Here is a 13,700-nt window from a genome sequence, read left to right as displayed (position 1 = left end):
ATCAACCAGACCAGGCAGTGGTGCAGAGGCTAGAACATCGACCTGGGATGCTAAGGGCCCAGGTTCAAAACCCCAAGGCCCCCTGCTTGAGCGTGGGCTCATCTGGCTCGAGCACCAGCTCACCAGTTTGAGTGCAGGGTTGCCAGCTTGAGTACGGGATCATAGACATGACCTCATGGTCACTAGTTTGAAGCCCAAGGTCACTGGCTCCAGCTACAGCCTTATGGTCAAGGAACAATATGATGAAAGCAATCAATGAACAACTAAGGTGCCACAACTACAAGTTGATGCTTCTCATCTCTCTCCCTTCCTGTCTGTCTACCCCCCCTACCCCCACTCTCTCACTAAAAAAATAAGAAAGAATGGACCAGATATTATGTGTCTCCAGATGGGAGGTCATAGGAAGTATAAGCACTACCACCAATGATTACAAAAAGGAGGTGGGGCCCAAAAGCTGACAAAACCTCTGATCTAACACCTGCGTACAGAAAATGCAGGGCACCGGGTACACGCTCAACAATATCATGGGCATGCTACAAAGTTCAAAAGTGCAGGACAAATGACTTGGTTTCGGTTTCTTTAAGAGATAAAATACCAAAAAAAAAAGCAGGGGGGGACATAGAAGAGAAATGAGAGGAGAGCAGCGATGAAATAAACTGGCTCAGGTGAGATAATAATTGAAGTTGAGTGACAGGTATGCGGGAGGGGGTTGTCAAACCATTCTCTCTACTTCTGAATTTGTTTGAAGTTTTTCATAATGAAAAAGCCAAATGAATAAAAGATAAACACAGGTAGAGGCAGGAAAAGAACTCCCCCTCACCCCAACACCCACATACACACAGGGCAAATCACAAATTAAGGTACAGACTACATTTTTAGAAGCCACCGCTTAAATGGAAAGCTTTGAGGAATTAAACAGAGTTGTCAGGGAAAAAGGTGTTTGGTTTGGTTTTTTTTGTGTGTGTTTTTTTTAACAAGCCCTCCCAAATGAAAAACTTATGAGATAATTGTGGAAATTTGAACATTGACTCATTATATTTTTGTTTTGTTTTGTTTTTTGTTGGTTTTTTTTTTTTTTTGTATTTTTCTGAAGCTGGAAACGAGGAGAGACAGTCAGACAGACTCCCGCATGTGCCTGACCGGGATCCACCCGGCACGCCCACCAGGGGCAATGCTCTGCCCCTCGGGGGCGTCGCTCTGTTGCAACCAGAGCCACTCTAGCGCCTGGGGCAAAGGCCAAAGAGCCATCCCCAGCGCCCGAGCCATCCCCAGCGCCCGGGCCATCTTTGCTCCAATGGAGCCTCGGCTGCGGGAGGGGAAGAGAGAGACAGAGAGGAAGGAGAAGGGAAGGGGTGGAGAAGCAGATGGGCGCTTCTCCTGTGTGCCCTGGCTGGGAATCGAACCCGGGACTTCTGCACGCCAGGCCGACGCTCTACCACTGAGCCAACCGGCCAGGGCCAATTCATTATATTTTACATTAGGAAATGTGAAATCCTTTGGTGTGAAATGGTACTGTGATTTCATCTGTTTTTTATAAAAAGTTCTTTCCTTTTAGAGACTTTTGGAAGTATGGATAGAGGAAACAACAAACCTGGGATTTATCTCAAAATAATCAGTGCCGGGAGGAAACACATGGATGTGGGCAGGGAGCAAGATCGGCTCAGATGTTAATAAATACTATTCTGCTCGTGTTTGACGTTTTTCCTTAAAAGGAAAAATATTGCTACATAAAATGTATAAAACTCTCTCCATCCTGTAAGCATCTTCCACTTGGCCCGTATGTCAAACCCAGAGTGGAGTTTTCGGGACACCAATAGCGATGGTTAACATTCAAGGACCCCTTCCGGTCCCCGGGCTAAGTCTCTCACAGGCAAGATCAGCAAGTCACGTCACCACAGCCTCTGGAGTTAGGTTTACGATAAGCTCTGCCTTACAGATATGGAAACCGAGGCTCAGAGAGGTGAAGGAATCTACCTCAAGTCACACAGCCAAAAAAGGTGGCAGAGCTGGGATTTGAAACCAGGTCTGATTGCATACTATGCTCTTCTGCTCCACACACAAGCTTGATGGGTTTGGCAGAAGCTCAGTGGACTAATCACAATAAATGAACTGAGCCTTTAAGGCACTGAGCACACAATACCACATAATATACACTCAAAATGGGACCCACATCAAGTGCACACCACAATAAGAACCTCACAAACACACTTGAGAAGGCAGATGCAAGAAGGACATACTGTGTGACTGGTTTTAAGAGGTTCAAAACCAGGTGAAATCAACTAACGGTGCTAGAAGTCAGAAGTCATGACTGGCAGGATGGGACATGAAGTGGCCTGTGGGCCGATGTTCTGTTCGCTAATCTGGGCACCAATGGTTTGGGTGTGTGTGCTGTGTGACAATTTACCAGCTGTACCCACAGGTACGTGAGTCTTTTTCTGGATATAAAGTACATGCCCATGAAAAGTTTTGGTTCTCTTTCTTCTTTTTTTCTTTTTAGCTTTAATTATGGTAAAATACACAGAACATATCATTTCCCACCTTCACTGTATAATTGTGTAATTTGGCAGTATTAAACAATCGATATTATTGCTCAATCAATAAGAAGGCTTTAGTGGTCACTGGTTATACTGAGGAAGCTGGGAGATGCATTCTGTTTGTTCCCAGCAGCATGACCACTGAGTGGGCTCTATCTAATGGCGACGTCGGTGAGCCGCCTTAAGTCAGGAAAAGAGCAAAATATACAACCAAAAAATAAAAGGACACAGGAATCCCCATTGCCAGGAACCCTGTATAATCCAGGATTCAAAAACACAAACAAGATCAAGTGCAAAGAGTCTGTCTCTGTCCAAAAATGGAGACAGAGAAGCTGGCTTGCTTCCCAGGGCTTTTATGCCTGTGACAGTTATGATGTGTGACATCTGCTTTGGTCACAAGAAAGAAGGAAAAGGAAAAGAGGAGCTTGGCTTCGCCCTGGAAAAGTGTTTCCCAGAGTGTGCTCCTTGGAACCCTAATCCCCTCAAATATTTGGGGCGGGGGTGGGGTGGGATTCAGGGAGGTTGACACACTTTTCAAAGAGAAAACCAGTTCTGCGGTCAAATCCACTTGAAGCATGACTTGTGATGACACAGTGGATAGAGCGTCAACCGAGAACACTGAGGTTGATGGTTCTAAACTCCAGGCTTGCCCGGTCAAAGCACATGCGAGAAGCAATCAATAAACAGATAAAGTGAAACAACTATGATCTTGCTCCCTCCCTCTCTCTCTCTAAAAATCAATAATTTTTTAAAAATGGTTTTTAAAATAAATCTATTTGAGAAGTGTTCCATATTCCCTCCCCCTCGTTGAGAAGCAGAAAAAGTATCGGGATATCCAAGATCCTGGCAGGTCCCCCAAAAGAAAGCTACTTCACGCCTTCAAACCCAGAGCTCCCCAAAACACTGGGCCCCAGACCCCTATTGCCTCTACACACTGAAATCCCACAGACTGGCCATTGAGAAAAATTCCGTGAGCCTAGCAAATTAACAATGCAATGTTAGTAATCATAGCAGCTAAATTTTATTGAGTGCTAGCTTTATCTCACTTAATCCCTCAGAAACCCCATGAGAGGCACCACTATCTCTGGTTAAAAAGATGAGGAAACAGAGGCACAGAGAGGTTAGGTAAGTTGCCCATCATGGCACAGCTAGTTATGGTGAAATCTAATAAAAATATATTCTCAAAGGGATCTTTTCTGCTTTGGTCACCTTCTTGGAACCAGGCAGAGAATTTGAGGACTGAGAGAAATACAGCCACACGTGGGACACATCCTGGATCAGACTTGGCATCCAACTCGAAGACTCTGGATAACTCGATTTTATTCTTATAAGGATTTGCCTCGGCACGCACCCACAATCTTGAGCTTTCCGGCTGTGGAGTGGTGGACAATCAGGCACTTGGTGAGGCCCGGCACAGAATGACAAGGAGCCTGCAAATTGCAGCAGAGATGAGACCACAGTCCTGGAACAGAGCTCTTCCTGTGTTGAAGGGGAGCAAAACTTGGGTCTGCTGCTCCCTGCTGGTCCTTAGTTTAAGCAAGGTTTTCCGATCTTAAGACTATTGCTGTTGAGACCGGATAATCCTTTGATCGGGGTTAGGGGCGTGCCCCAAACTGTGCATTGCAGCATCTCTGATTCTACCCACTAGATGATAGAAGCATACCTTCCCCCTGGTCAAGACAACCAAAAAGTGTCTCCTGACATTGCCAGATGTCCCCTGGGGGACAAAACTGCCCCCATCCATGAGAAGCACTGCTTTAGAGTAAAAAAGACAATTAAAACTGAGGACAGGCCCTGGCCAGTTGGCTCAGTGGTAGAGCGTCGGCCTGGCGTGCGGGGGACCCAGGTTCGATTCCCAGCCAGGGCACATAGGAGAGGCGCCCATTTGCTTCTCCACCCCCCTCCCCTCCTTCCTCTCTGTCTCTCTCTTCCCCTCCAGCAGCCAAGGCTCCATTGAAGCAGGGATGGCCCTGGCGCTGGGGATGGCTCCTTGGCCTCTGCCCCAGGCGCTAGCGGCAGAGCGGCCCCTGGTGGGCGTGCCGGGTGGATCCCAGTCAGGCGCATGTGGGAGTCTGTCTGACTGTCTCTCCCCGTTTCCAGCTTCAGAAAAAATAAATTTAAAAAATAAATAAATAAAAAATAAAAGAAAACCCTGAGGACAGTCACTATTTAGTTAACACCAACCTGGAATGTCACCTGCGGAAGGTCACATCAGATCAGACAAGAGACAGCTGCCCAGATAGCCAAACCTCTAAGAGGACCCTGAGCCCCTTGCTTCTTTCCTCCAAGGCCTCCTTCTCCTCCACCTCTCTGTCCACGTCTTGCATCAGCTCCGAGGGCTGAAAGGACACCTCCAGGGTTATGACATAGGACTGATGAAGACTAAGTACAGCTCAGGATCAAGCGCTGCTCTTGAACATTCTGATGAAAAGGACTCTGTCGCTGTTGGCATTAGCAATGTTTGACACAGCTGAGTGTGTCAGCCCTGCACGGTCCTGGCTTCCTTACCAGCCACACACGGCTTCACTCTTGGAGCACAGAGGAGTTGTTTGTTAGCCTTTATAAATCCCAGAGCGGCTCCAAACTCGCTGGGTGACTCTGAGCCAAGTCACTCTCCCTCTCTGTGCCTTACGGTTTTCATTTAGTAGAAAAAAAGGGGGGGGGGGGCGGCTGGCCTAGCTCTAACACTTTACTGTATCTGTGATTCTGGATCGAAGGGTTGAAATTGGACCAACTGAGAATGTTCAGCTGCTTTAGTTTGTTTTAGCATTGGTTTCACTTTCCCCAGAGGAACTCGGGGGTAAAAGGCCTTGCCCCTTTTGCTCCTGAATTAATGAAAAATGAATACAATACTCTGGAGCCCAAAGAGTACAGGATTTGCCCATCATCAGCTTCCCTCAGGATTCTACTGCGAAGCCACTGTGCAAGATGTTGGACACAGTCCCAAATGCTGCCAGGGGCAGGTGAGCCATGCAGAGTGACCCAGAGCCCTCCTGAGCCATGCAGAGTGACCCAGAGCCCTCCTGCCCTCTCCAAATAGGCTGGCAGCTCGACTCCTGCTTGTGTCACCTAGCGAGGATGTGCGCCGTGTATGCCTGACGTTCAACAGACCTGGAAGTCTGAATTTAGGTACCAGATACCCACCCCCACAGTGAAATCACTATACACTGCAAATGCCCTGTGGGCAAAATGATAGCCTCTGGGGCTGATCTAGAACACAACCCCCGGCCCCACTGGAAGGGCCTCTGAGGCAGAGAAATTAGGTCAAGGCCTGGCCCCGGTGAGGAGGAGCCAAGTGTGCCGAAGGAAGCAGGAGAGGAACTGAACTCCCCAGATGCATCTATTCTCCAGCCCCAAACTGTCCCCACGAGGCAGCTGGAACTTTAACTCTGTTATTAATAATAGCTGCTATAGCCTGACCAGGCAGTGGTATGGTGAATAGAGTGTTAGACTGGGACACGGAGGACCCAGATTCAAAACCTCAAGGTTGCCAGCTTGAGCATGGGCTCATCTGGTTTGGGCAAGGTTTACCAGCTTGAGCTCAAGGTTGCTGGCTTGGTCACTTGCTCTGCTGTAGCCCCCTGGTCAAGTCACATATGAGAAAGCAATCAATGAACAATGAAGGAACCACAACAAAGAATTGATGCTTCTCATCTCTCTCCTTTCCTGTCTGTTCCTATCTGTCCCTCTCTCTGTCTCTGTCACACACACACAAAAATAATAATAATAGCTGCTATAGTTACTGGGACCCTTCTATTCATGGGTTATCAGGCAGGCAATTTATTATAAAAATCTACTCCCCATGCCTCATAAGCATTCAGCAAGGTGGGCATTATTTACTATTACCACAATACTATCAAGGTCCAGAAAAGTAAACGAAAGGACTTTGCGTTTAAAAGTTGGAGCTAGACGACCTGGAAATGCTGAGGTCGCCGGTTTGAAACCCTGGGCTTGCCTGGTCAAGGCACATATGGGAGTTGATGCTTCCAGCTCCTCCCGCTTCTCTCTCTCTGTCTCTCTCTCCCTCGCTCTCTCCTCTCTAAAAATGAATAAAGAAAAAAAAAAAGATTTTAAAAGTTGGAGCTAGAATTTGTACCAAGATCTGTCACCCAATCTCTCTTAACAGAAAATCTCTTCTTTGCTTGATGACCCAGCCCGTGGCCACTTCCCCACCAAACACACCTCTCATCTTCCAAAATCATCTCCCCATCTTCCCAAGGCAGCCTGACTTCACCTTAACAAGAAAAAGGTGAGTGGTGAACCTGCCATGTCAATGTTGCTTTATAACACCTGCCTAACTCATTTGAATACAGGAGGTCCTTGGGTTACAACATAGTTCCGTTCCTAAGATAGTGAGTGACCTAACCCAAAGTTTGGTGTAAGTCAAAACACATCCTAGCCTAACACAAACAGCACACTCGCACTTTTAACAGTGCCCAGTAGGTAAACTACTGGGGGACGTCAACTCCCTCACTCATACACTGCATTACTGTGTATGCTTCCGCCATGCGCAACCAAACAATATAGTTCATCCGCATAGTCCGTAACTGCGACGCTAAAAGCATAAGCTGAAACAGTCACATCTCAATTTTTTAAGTTTTAAGTTTTTATGGGAGTGAGCATCATAAACTTGACACGTGGATTGTTGAGAGTGTCGTAACCCGAGGACCCCATGTACTGTTTTTAAAGTAACTCCAGAAGGAAGTTCTTGTAGTTAGTAAAGCTAAATTATTTTTCTCCTCCCTACAAAGAGAACTTGGTTAGCAAGAGGCATGGTAGCTCTTCCGGAAGACGCTATGGGGATAGAGAGAACTGGTTATTTCAGGCCCTAAAGCCTTACTGTATTTTGTGTCTTACCACGTTGGCATAGCCCTGCTTAAAAAAATCAATGTATAGTCTCATATGTAACCACTAGAAGTTTAAATTTACAGTGGCTTTAGAGAACTGTTCAGCTATACCTATGCATTTTAAATGTGCGTGGTCTTTAACTTAGCAATTGCATTGCTGGGAATTCATTCTACAGATACTCATATAATTAGACAAAAATAGACACACAAGGATGTTCCCTGGTGTCCTGTTTTAAGAAATGGGGGAATGAAACTGGTATGTTTCAATAAGGGGGTATTTCAGTAAGATGCTATACTTCCATGTAACGGTGTTATCCAGCTGGTTTAAAAAAAATGCTGAAATAGAAAGATACCAAAAATATGTAACTATGTGGAGAAAAGCTTAATTTACAGAAGGCCAATATTGTGCAAAAGAAAATGTGACAGAGAAAAGTTTTAGAAAGAAGCACAGGAATACATTAACCATGATGACATCTACAGATGGGGAGGCAGGGGGAGCAGGGGCCAGGGAGACAGGCGTTCTCCCTGGAGAGTAGGGACTGGCTAGAGTGACTGGGTGGTCTCAGACACTGGCCCCACGCTTCACCAGCAGAGAGGAAGAAGTCCCCCAGCCTGCAGGAGTGAGCAGGTGGCAAGTGCTATGGCCCGGTCTTAGGGATGTTGATGAGGACTGTTCCTCCAGAGCCCCTGGGTCGCTGACATGAGTCAAAGATACACAACTTCCTCCTACAGATACAAAGAGCAGCACTCGTTTCTTTCTGCATCTTCTGACCCCTCTCAAAAGTTCTTTCAGATTCCTGCTAGGCCTTCTCCTAACCCGTCCTTTCTTCCATCGTGTGGCCCAGTTTCAATCAATGTGCCTGAAGTCGGAGGTGGAGGCAGGAGACTTTAGAGAGCAGAAGAGCCCAGCTGAGCAGGCCAGACAGCCCTCTTCCACTCCCAGGTGGAAGCTCTTAAAGGACGCTTCGCAACCCTGAATGAGTCACAAATGGGCTGATATAACTGGAATTTGTAATGTTGCCGACACTGGTGAGGGAGCATGGCTACTTTGAAACAGAAGATTCTAATCACCACTTTTAGCTCCAATAAGAACTGAGTTTACAAAAAGAGATCACACAAAAGGAAAATTGGCAACATATTTCTTCTTTATGGAAAGACCACACAACAGGCTTCCTGGTTCTGCCAAGTAAAAGCTGTGTCACATTGAACAAGGTTTTTAAAGTCTCTGGTCATGTATGTTATAAATAACCATCCACTGACGTTACGTTAACCAGAGGCCCGGCTCCATCCTCAGCCCTTCGATGGGCATTATCCCATTTAATCCTTCCAACAGGGTCATCCCTTAGGCGCTGGAGTTAGAAAGAGCTAGCTTTGTAGAATTCTGTCTTCCTCATTGGCTAGTTATCTTGAGCACATTATTCAGACTCCACATTTGTAAAACAGTACCCATAATGATAGCATCTATTCCAAGAGTTTGTTGTGAAGACAGTAACATGATGCCCGTAAAGGATTTAGCACATGTTTGGCAAAAGGGCTCGGCTAACATAAGCTATCCTCATTAACTCCATTTTACAGACAGGAAAACTGAGGTTTAGGAAGACCAGGGTGGATAATTTCTAATTTGGTCCACAGATATTATGACAGTCTAGGATTCCAATGAATTTAAAATTGGACTTGGTTTTCCAGCAAAATCTAACATATCTGATTTGAGAATCACATGGTTGTGCCAGAGGTATAATATTCACCTATTGGATCCATCGTAAAGGAAACAATCCCCTCCACCCCCAGAAATAAAACTTGCAAATAAAAGAGGAGTAGGAAAAACTAATTCCCCTTTCCTCCAAATGCCTTCTCCTCCACTTGGTCCTGAACGAAAGGACAAGGGCAGAGAAATCCCCCGAGTCCCAACCAATAAAGTTGCAATACAAGGCTAATTTGCAAGGGGGCTGGGGATGGCCTCATGGAAAATGCTACCATAAATGGGCATGTCTGCCTCAATCTCAGCCCTCACACAGAAAAGTAATGATAACAACTACCTTGTACGGAATAACATCTATTTCAGACACACACACACACACACACACACACACACACACACACACACACACGGTGTTTACAAGGCGGCCCAGAATTTTCTCGAGGAAACCCAGCTAGTTCATGTTATAGATAGACTCTTGGGATGATAGCCCACCTAAGCTCATCGGGCCAGCTGATGACCACACCATCAGGGGACAAACAGTGCCTTTTATTTTAAATTCTCTAAAGGTCAGTTTATGTTTTCTTCAAAGAGATGATAAACACTCTCCTCCTTGGAAACATTTGGATCTGCCAGCAACCTGACTCCAACAAAGTTTTGTTCATGATCAAGAAAAAAAGGATAGTGGGGGTTGAAGGTATAGAGTTGGCATCAGACAGACCCAAAAGTGAGTTCCACCATTTACTTGCTGTGTCATACCGGACAAGATACTGAACCTCTTGGAGCCTCAGCTGCCTTGTATATTAATCAGGAATAATCATGCCTCCCTCAAAAGGTGGTTGTAATAATTAACTGTGATACATCAAGTCAAACACTGCTACAGTGCCTGGCACATCAGTGCTCCATCAATGGTAGCGACTTCAGTGGGAAAGGGCCAAGGAAAGACTGCCAATGGTCCACAGATATTTGACATCCTATTTTATACACTGCCATCTAATGACTTTTAGTTCAGCATCTTCAAGCTCCTTTCCTATAAAGATTCATTCTACAATGGGAGCTTAAGAAAACCAAACAAACCAAGAAGGCTGAACCAAAAAACAAACAAACAAAAAAGCTACGCAGAGCAGTTTACTAAGGGCCAGCCTGCCTTCCCTTTGCCAAACCCTGGCCCATTGGCAATTTAGTCCATTAGTTCTTAATACTGTAATTGATTGTTTCCTGCCGTGGGTTTCTAAATATTTTCTCTTACTGCTTGACAAGTATGGCTTTGAATGGTGCCTTGCCTCAAGCAGCAACATCCTCACCAGTTCTCTGTGCGGGGAGAAAAGTTACAATTGACAGTAGTAGCCATACTTTTTCTTACTTTGCCCACTCTGTGAGGCATGAGAGTAACTGCAGAAAACCCCGGTGCAGTCTTATATAATGCACCTGCAGCTGGCAGAGGCAAACGTAGACTCTGGTATTTGAGGCTCCTAGGGTCAAACTGGATGAATTTTTTTTTTAATTTTTATTTATTCATTTTAGAGAGGAGAGAGAGAGACAGAGAGAGAGGAGAGAGAGACAGGGGGGAGGAGCTGGAAGCATCAACTCCCATATGTGCCTTGACCAGGCAAGCCCAGGGTTTCAAACCGGCGACCTCAGCATTTCCAGGTCGACGCTTTATCCACTGCGCCACCACAGGGCAGGCGAATTTTTAAAAATTTGGAGGGAAGGGGTTCTGGAAGAAAACTGGGCTGAAATAATGCACTGGCTCATAACCAGCCTCTCACTCCAGGGTTATCAACATGCACATCCTCTGATGAACAACACTGCCCTCTCCGCGGAGTATGTGCCCATGTGTTTTTAACGGAGTTTATGCCTTATCAGAACTAAGCAGTGCTTCCCAATCCCCATGAAACCACACACTTGGGGTGACTATGTGACAAAAGTGACTTTTCAGTGACGTCCCGCTGCACTCTTTTTGTGCCTAGAATAAGTTAGCAGCCTGGCTTTTGAGGCTGAACCTCCGAGATTCGTAAGAGTGCTCATCTTCCAGATTAACCTCATAACAAGAATCACCTGGGACTCTCTATTTTTGTTATTCTGTCTAGTGTAATGGGAGTTGGGCCCGAGCATTGTCGTAAGTACCCCCCAAAGTGATACTTATCACTGCTGGTTTGGGGATAATCTAGGGTGATGGGGCAGAGAGACATAAAAATTTGGCCCCCTACCCTTTCACCTCACCGCTCGCCAGCCCCTGGATGCTCTGGAGGACCCTTAAACCCTTGACCCAATTCTCCTTCCCCCTACCAGGCGACACTACTTACAGATCTCCCACTGCGGGGATAACGGAGAAGAAACTGGATGGAGAGCCCAGATCTGGCACACCTCCCAGGCAGGGGCGTCCAAATCTCCCAGCTCGCCTGAGACGCCTCTCTTTATAGACCTGGAGCTGCCCGCGGGTGGAAAGGGGGAGTCCGCCCTGGAGGGCGGAGTGGGGGAGGGTCCAGCGCTGCTCCCTCCGCAGCGCCCCCTGCAGGGCCAGGGAAGCGGGGCTTTTGTCCAGGTCCTTGGGCGCACCTGTGGTGCTGGAAGAACCGCGCAGGTGGGGCAGACGAGCAGGGGCCCAGGTGGAGGGTCGGGGAAAGGGCGCGCCTCGCAGCTGCGTTCGGGCAGGTGTCTCAACACCCCCACCACCCCACCTCGCCCGGGGACAGTCAGCGAAACTCCGGGTCCCTAGAGTAAGGGGTCGAGTGGCCAGCGTCTATAGGGAATGTTTGAGAATTGCTTCCCTGAGTCCGTTTCAGCCGAAGGGGCTTTAACTGCTTCCTCGCCCTGGGGGATCGAGTTGGCCGGTCCCCTCCCCACTCATTTTATTCGTCTCCCGCTGTCTGGAAAGGGAGCCGGTCGTGCTGCATAAAGGCTAGAAAAGGGGATTTTTTGAACTTTGCAAAGTGCAAGGCAGGAGCCTCTGACTGCTGGGAATTGTGCAGAACGGGGAAGTTTTTACTCTTCCCAACTTGCCATCCTCACCTCCCCCAAGGAAAAAAAATCCCACTGTTGTCATTTAAGGCCCCCGGGCGCTCCTTTCGCTGCCTGTGTGACCTCGGGCAAGTCAGTCCCCCCCGCCCCCCAGCCTCAGTGTCCGCATCGGAAACGTGTGTGAGTGATGTACGGTGATTTGCAAGGTGCACGTCAGGATCTAGAGAGAATGCGGGTGCGACCCGGGCCTTGCAAGTACCTTCCAACTGCTCCTGTCCGTCCCAAGAAGTTCTAGCGAATGAAAAGGCTGCCTACAATGTTACTTCCTCCGTCTCCCTCCCTCTCGGCACCACTATTCACTTCCTCATCTCTCGCCCTCTCCCTCTCCATCTCATTGTCTGTCTCTCCAGCCGTTTCTTTGCTTTCTGCCTGTTCTTGCCACCGTGTATCGCTGTCCCTCTGTCCATCACTGTCCCTCTCTCACTGTCTCTCATACGCCTCGCTCGGTGTCAGGTCTCTGTGTCTCTCCCGCAGGTCTCCCTGTCTCTGGTCTCTGTCTCACTCGTACGTTTCATTCTCTCTGATCTCTGCGTCTCTGGCTCCAGTCTCCCGCGCTCTCTCTCTCTCTCTCTCTCTCTCTCTCTCTCTCTCTCTCTCTGCCTGGCTGTCCGTCTTTCCCTGTCTCTCTCCGCTCTGTCACACGCACGCACACAGGCCATAAAAGGAAGCCGAGGCGGTGGGCTGGCCCCGCGCCAGGCCGGGGACCCGCGGGCAGCCCGGACGCCCCGCGGCACGAAATCCGAGGTTCCCGATCCAGCTGGTCCTCCCTCCCCGAGTGCGGCGGGCCGGCGGGCGGGAGACAACCCAAAAAGGGCAGGCGCGGGCTCCTTCCTGCGGAATTCCCAGCCCCGCATACCAGCTCGGGGCTGCCCGCTCCCGCTGACTAAATATGGTGCCGAGCGGCCTGCGGAGCGGCGGCGCGCGCGGGAGGGGCCGCAGAGGAGAGCTCTGCCCCGCAGACCCCCTCGGGCCCTTCTCCATCCCTCCGACAGCAAGCTCACCTGGTATACACCCCTAAACACACTCCAGCCCTCCCGCGGCCGACAACGGCGACAGGCGGGGTGGGGAGGGGACCCTCTGCTTGTCACAGAGCCCCAGTCCCAGGTTGGTCCCAACTCTTCCAACCAGAGGGTGTGGGGAGAGGGTTAACGGAGTTGAAGACCCTTGCAAAGCTCTGTGCTGGGCACATGCCCCGTCTTATTCCACAAACCCTCCCCAAGTAAGGAGGCAGGTGATGGTGGGCAGCTTTATTGATACCCTCATTTGCAGGGCAAAACACTGAGGTCCCAGGGAAGCACCCCAGCTCCCTGGGACTGGGCCCACCATCGCCATGATTCTAAAGGGAATCCTGAGAGATTCTAAAGGGAAGTGCCCAGGAGAATTAAATCTGAACCTGCCTGTACTAATTTCTAGCTGTGACCATCAGCAAGTAACTTGAACCCTGTGTCTCCGTTTCCCTACCTGTAAAATGGGATAACATCAGCTATTCCTGGGTATTTGTAAATAGTCCTTGAGACGACCTATGTAAAATGACCATGTGACATTGCTTCCTGTTAGCTATTATTCTCAACAAACATGGAACCAAGCAGAGTGGCGCCAGGC

The 13,700-nt window shown here is 48.3% G+C and overlaps 1 protein-coding gene across 3 annotated transcripts in view; it reads right to left on the bottom strand.

Annotated features, from left to right (window-relative positions):
- MYH11 (myosin heavy chain 11) overlaps positions 1-11,466 on the bottom strand; it is a 132,507-nt gene extending 121,041 nt beyond the window's left edge. For all 3 annotated transcript variants that reach the window (XM_066274771.1, XM_066274772.1, XM_066274773.1), the window contains exon 1: positions 11,384-11,466. The gene's annotated coding sequence lies outside the window, so the exon portion shown is untranslated. The remainder of the gene's footprint in view (positions 1-11,383) is intronic.
- Between the last annotated feature and the right edge of the window lie 2,234 nt (positions 11,467-13,700).

The sequence above is a fragment of the Saccopteryx bilineata genome, chromosome 4, assembly GCF_036850765.1.
Source record: "Saccopteryx bilineata isolate mSacBil1 chromosome 4, mSacBil1_pri_phased_curated, whole genome shotgun sequence".
Lineage (NCBI taxonomy): Eukaryota > Metazoa > Chordata > Mammalia > Chiroptera > Emballonuridae > Saccopteryx > Saccopteryx bilineata.
This window is presented reverse-complemented; position numbering and strand designations above follow the sequence as displayed.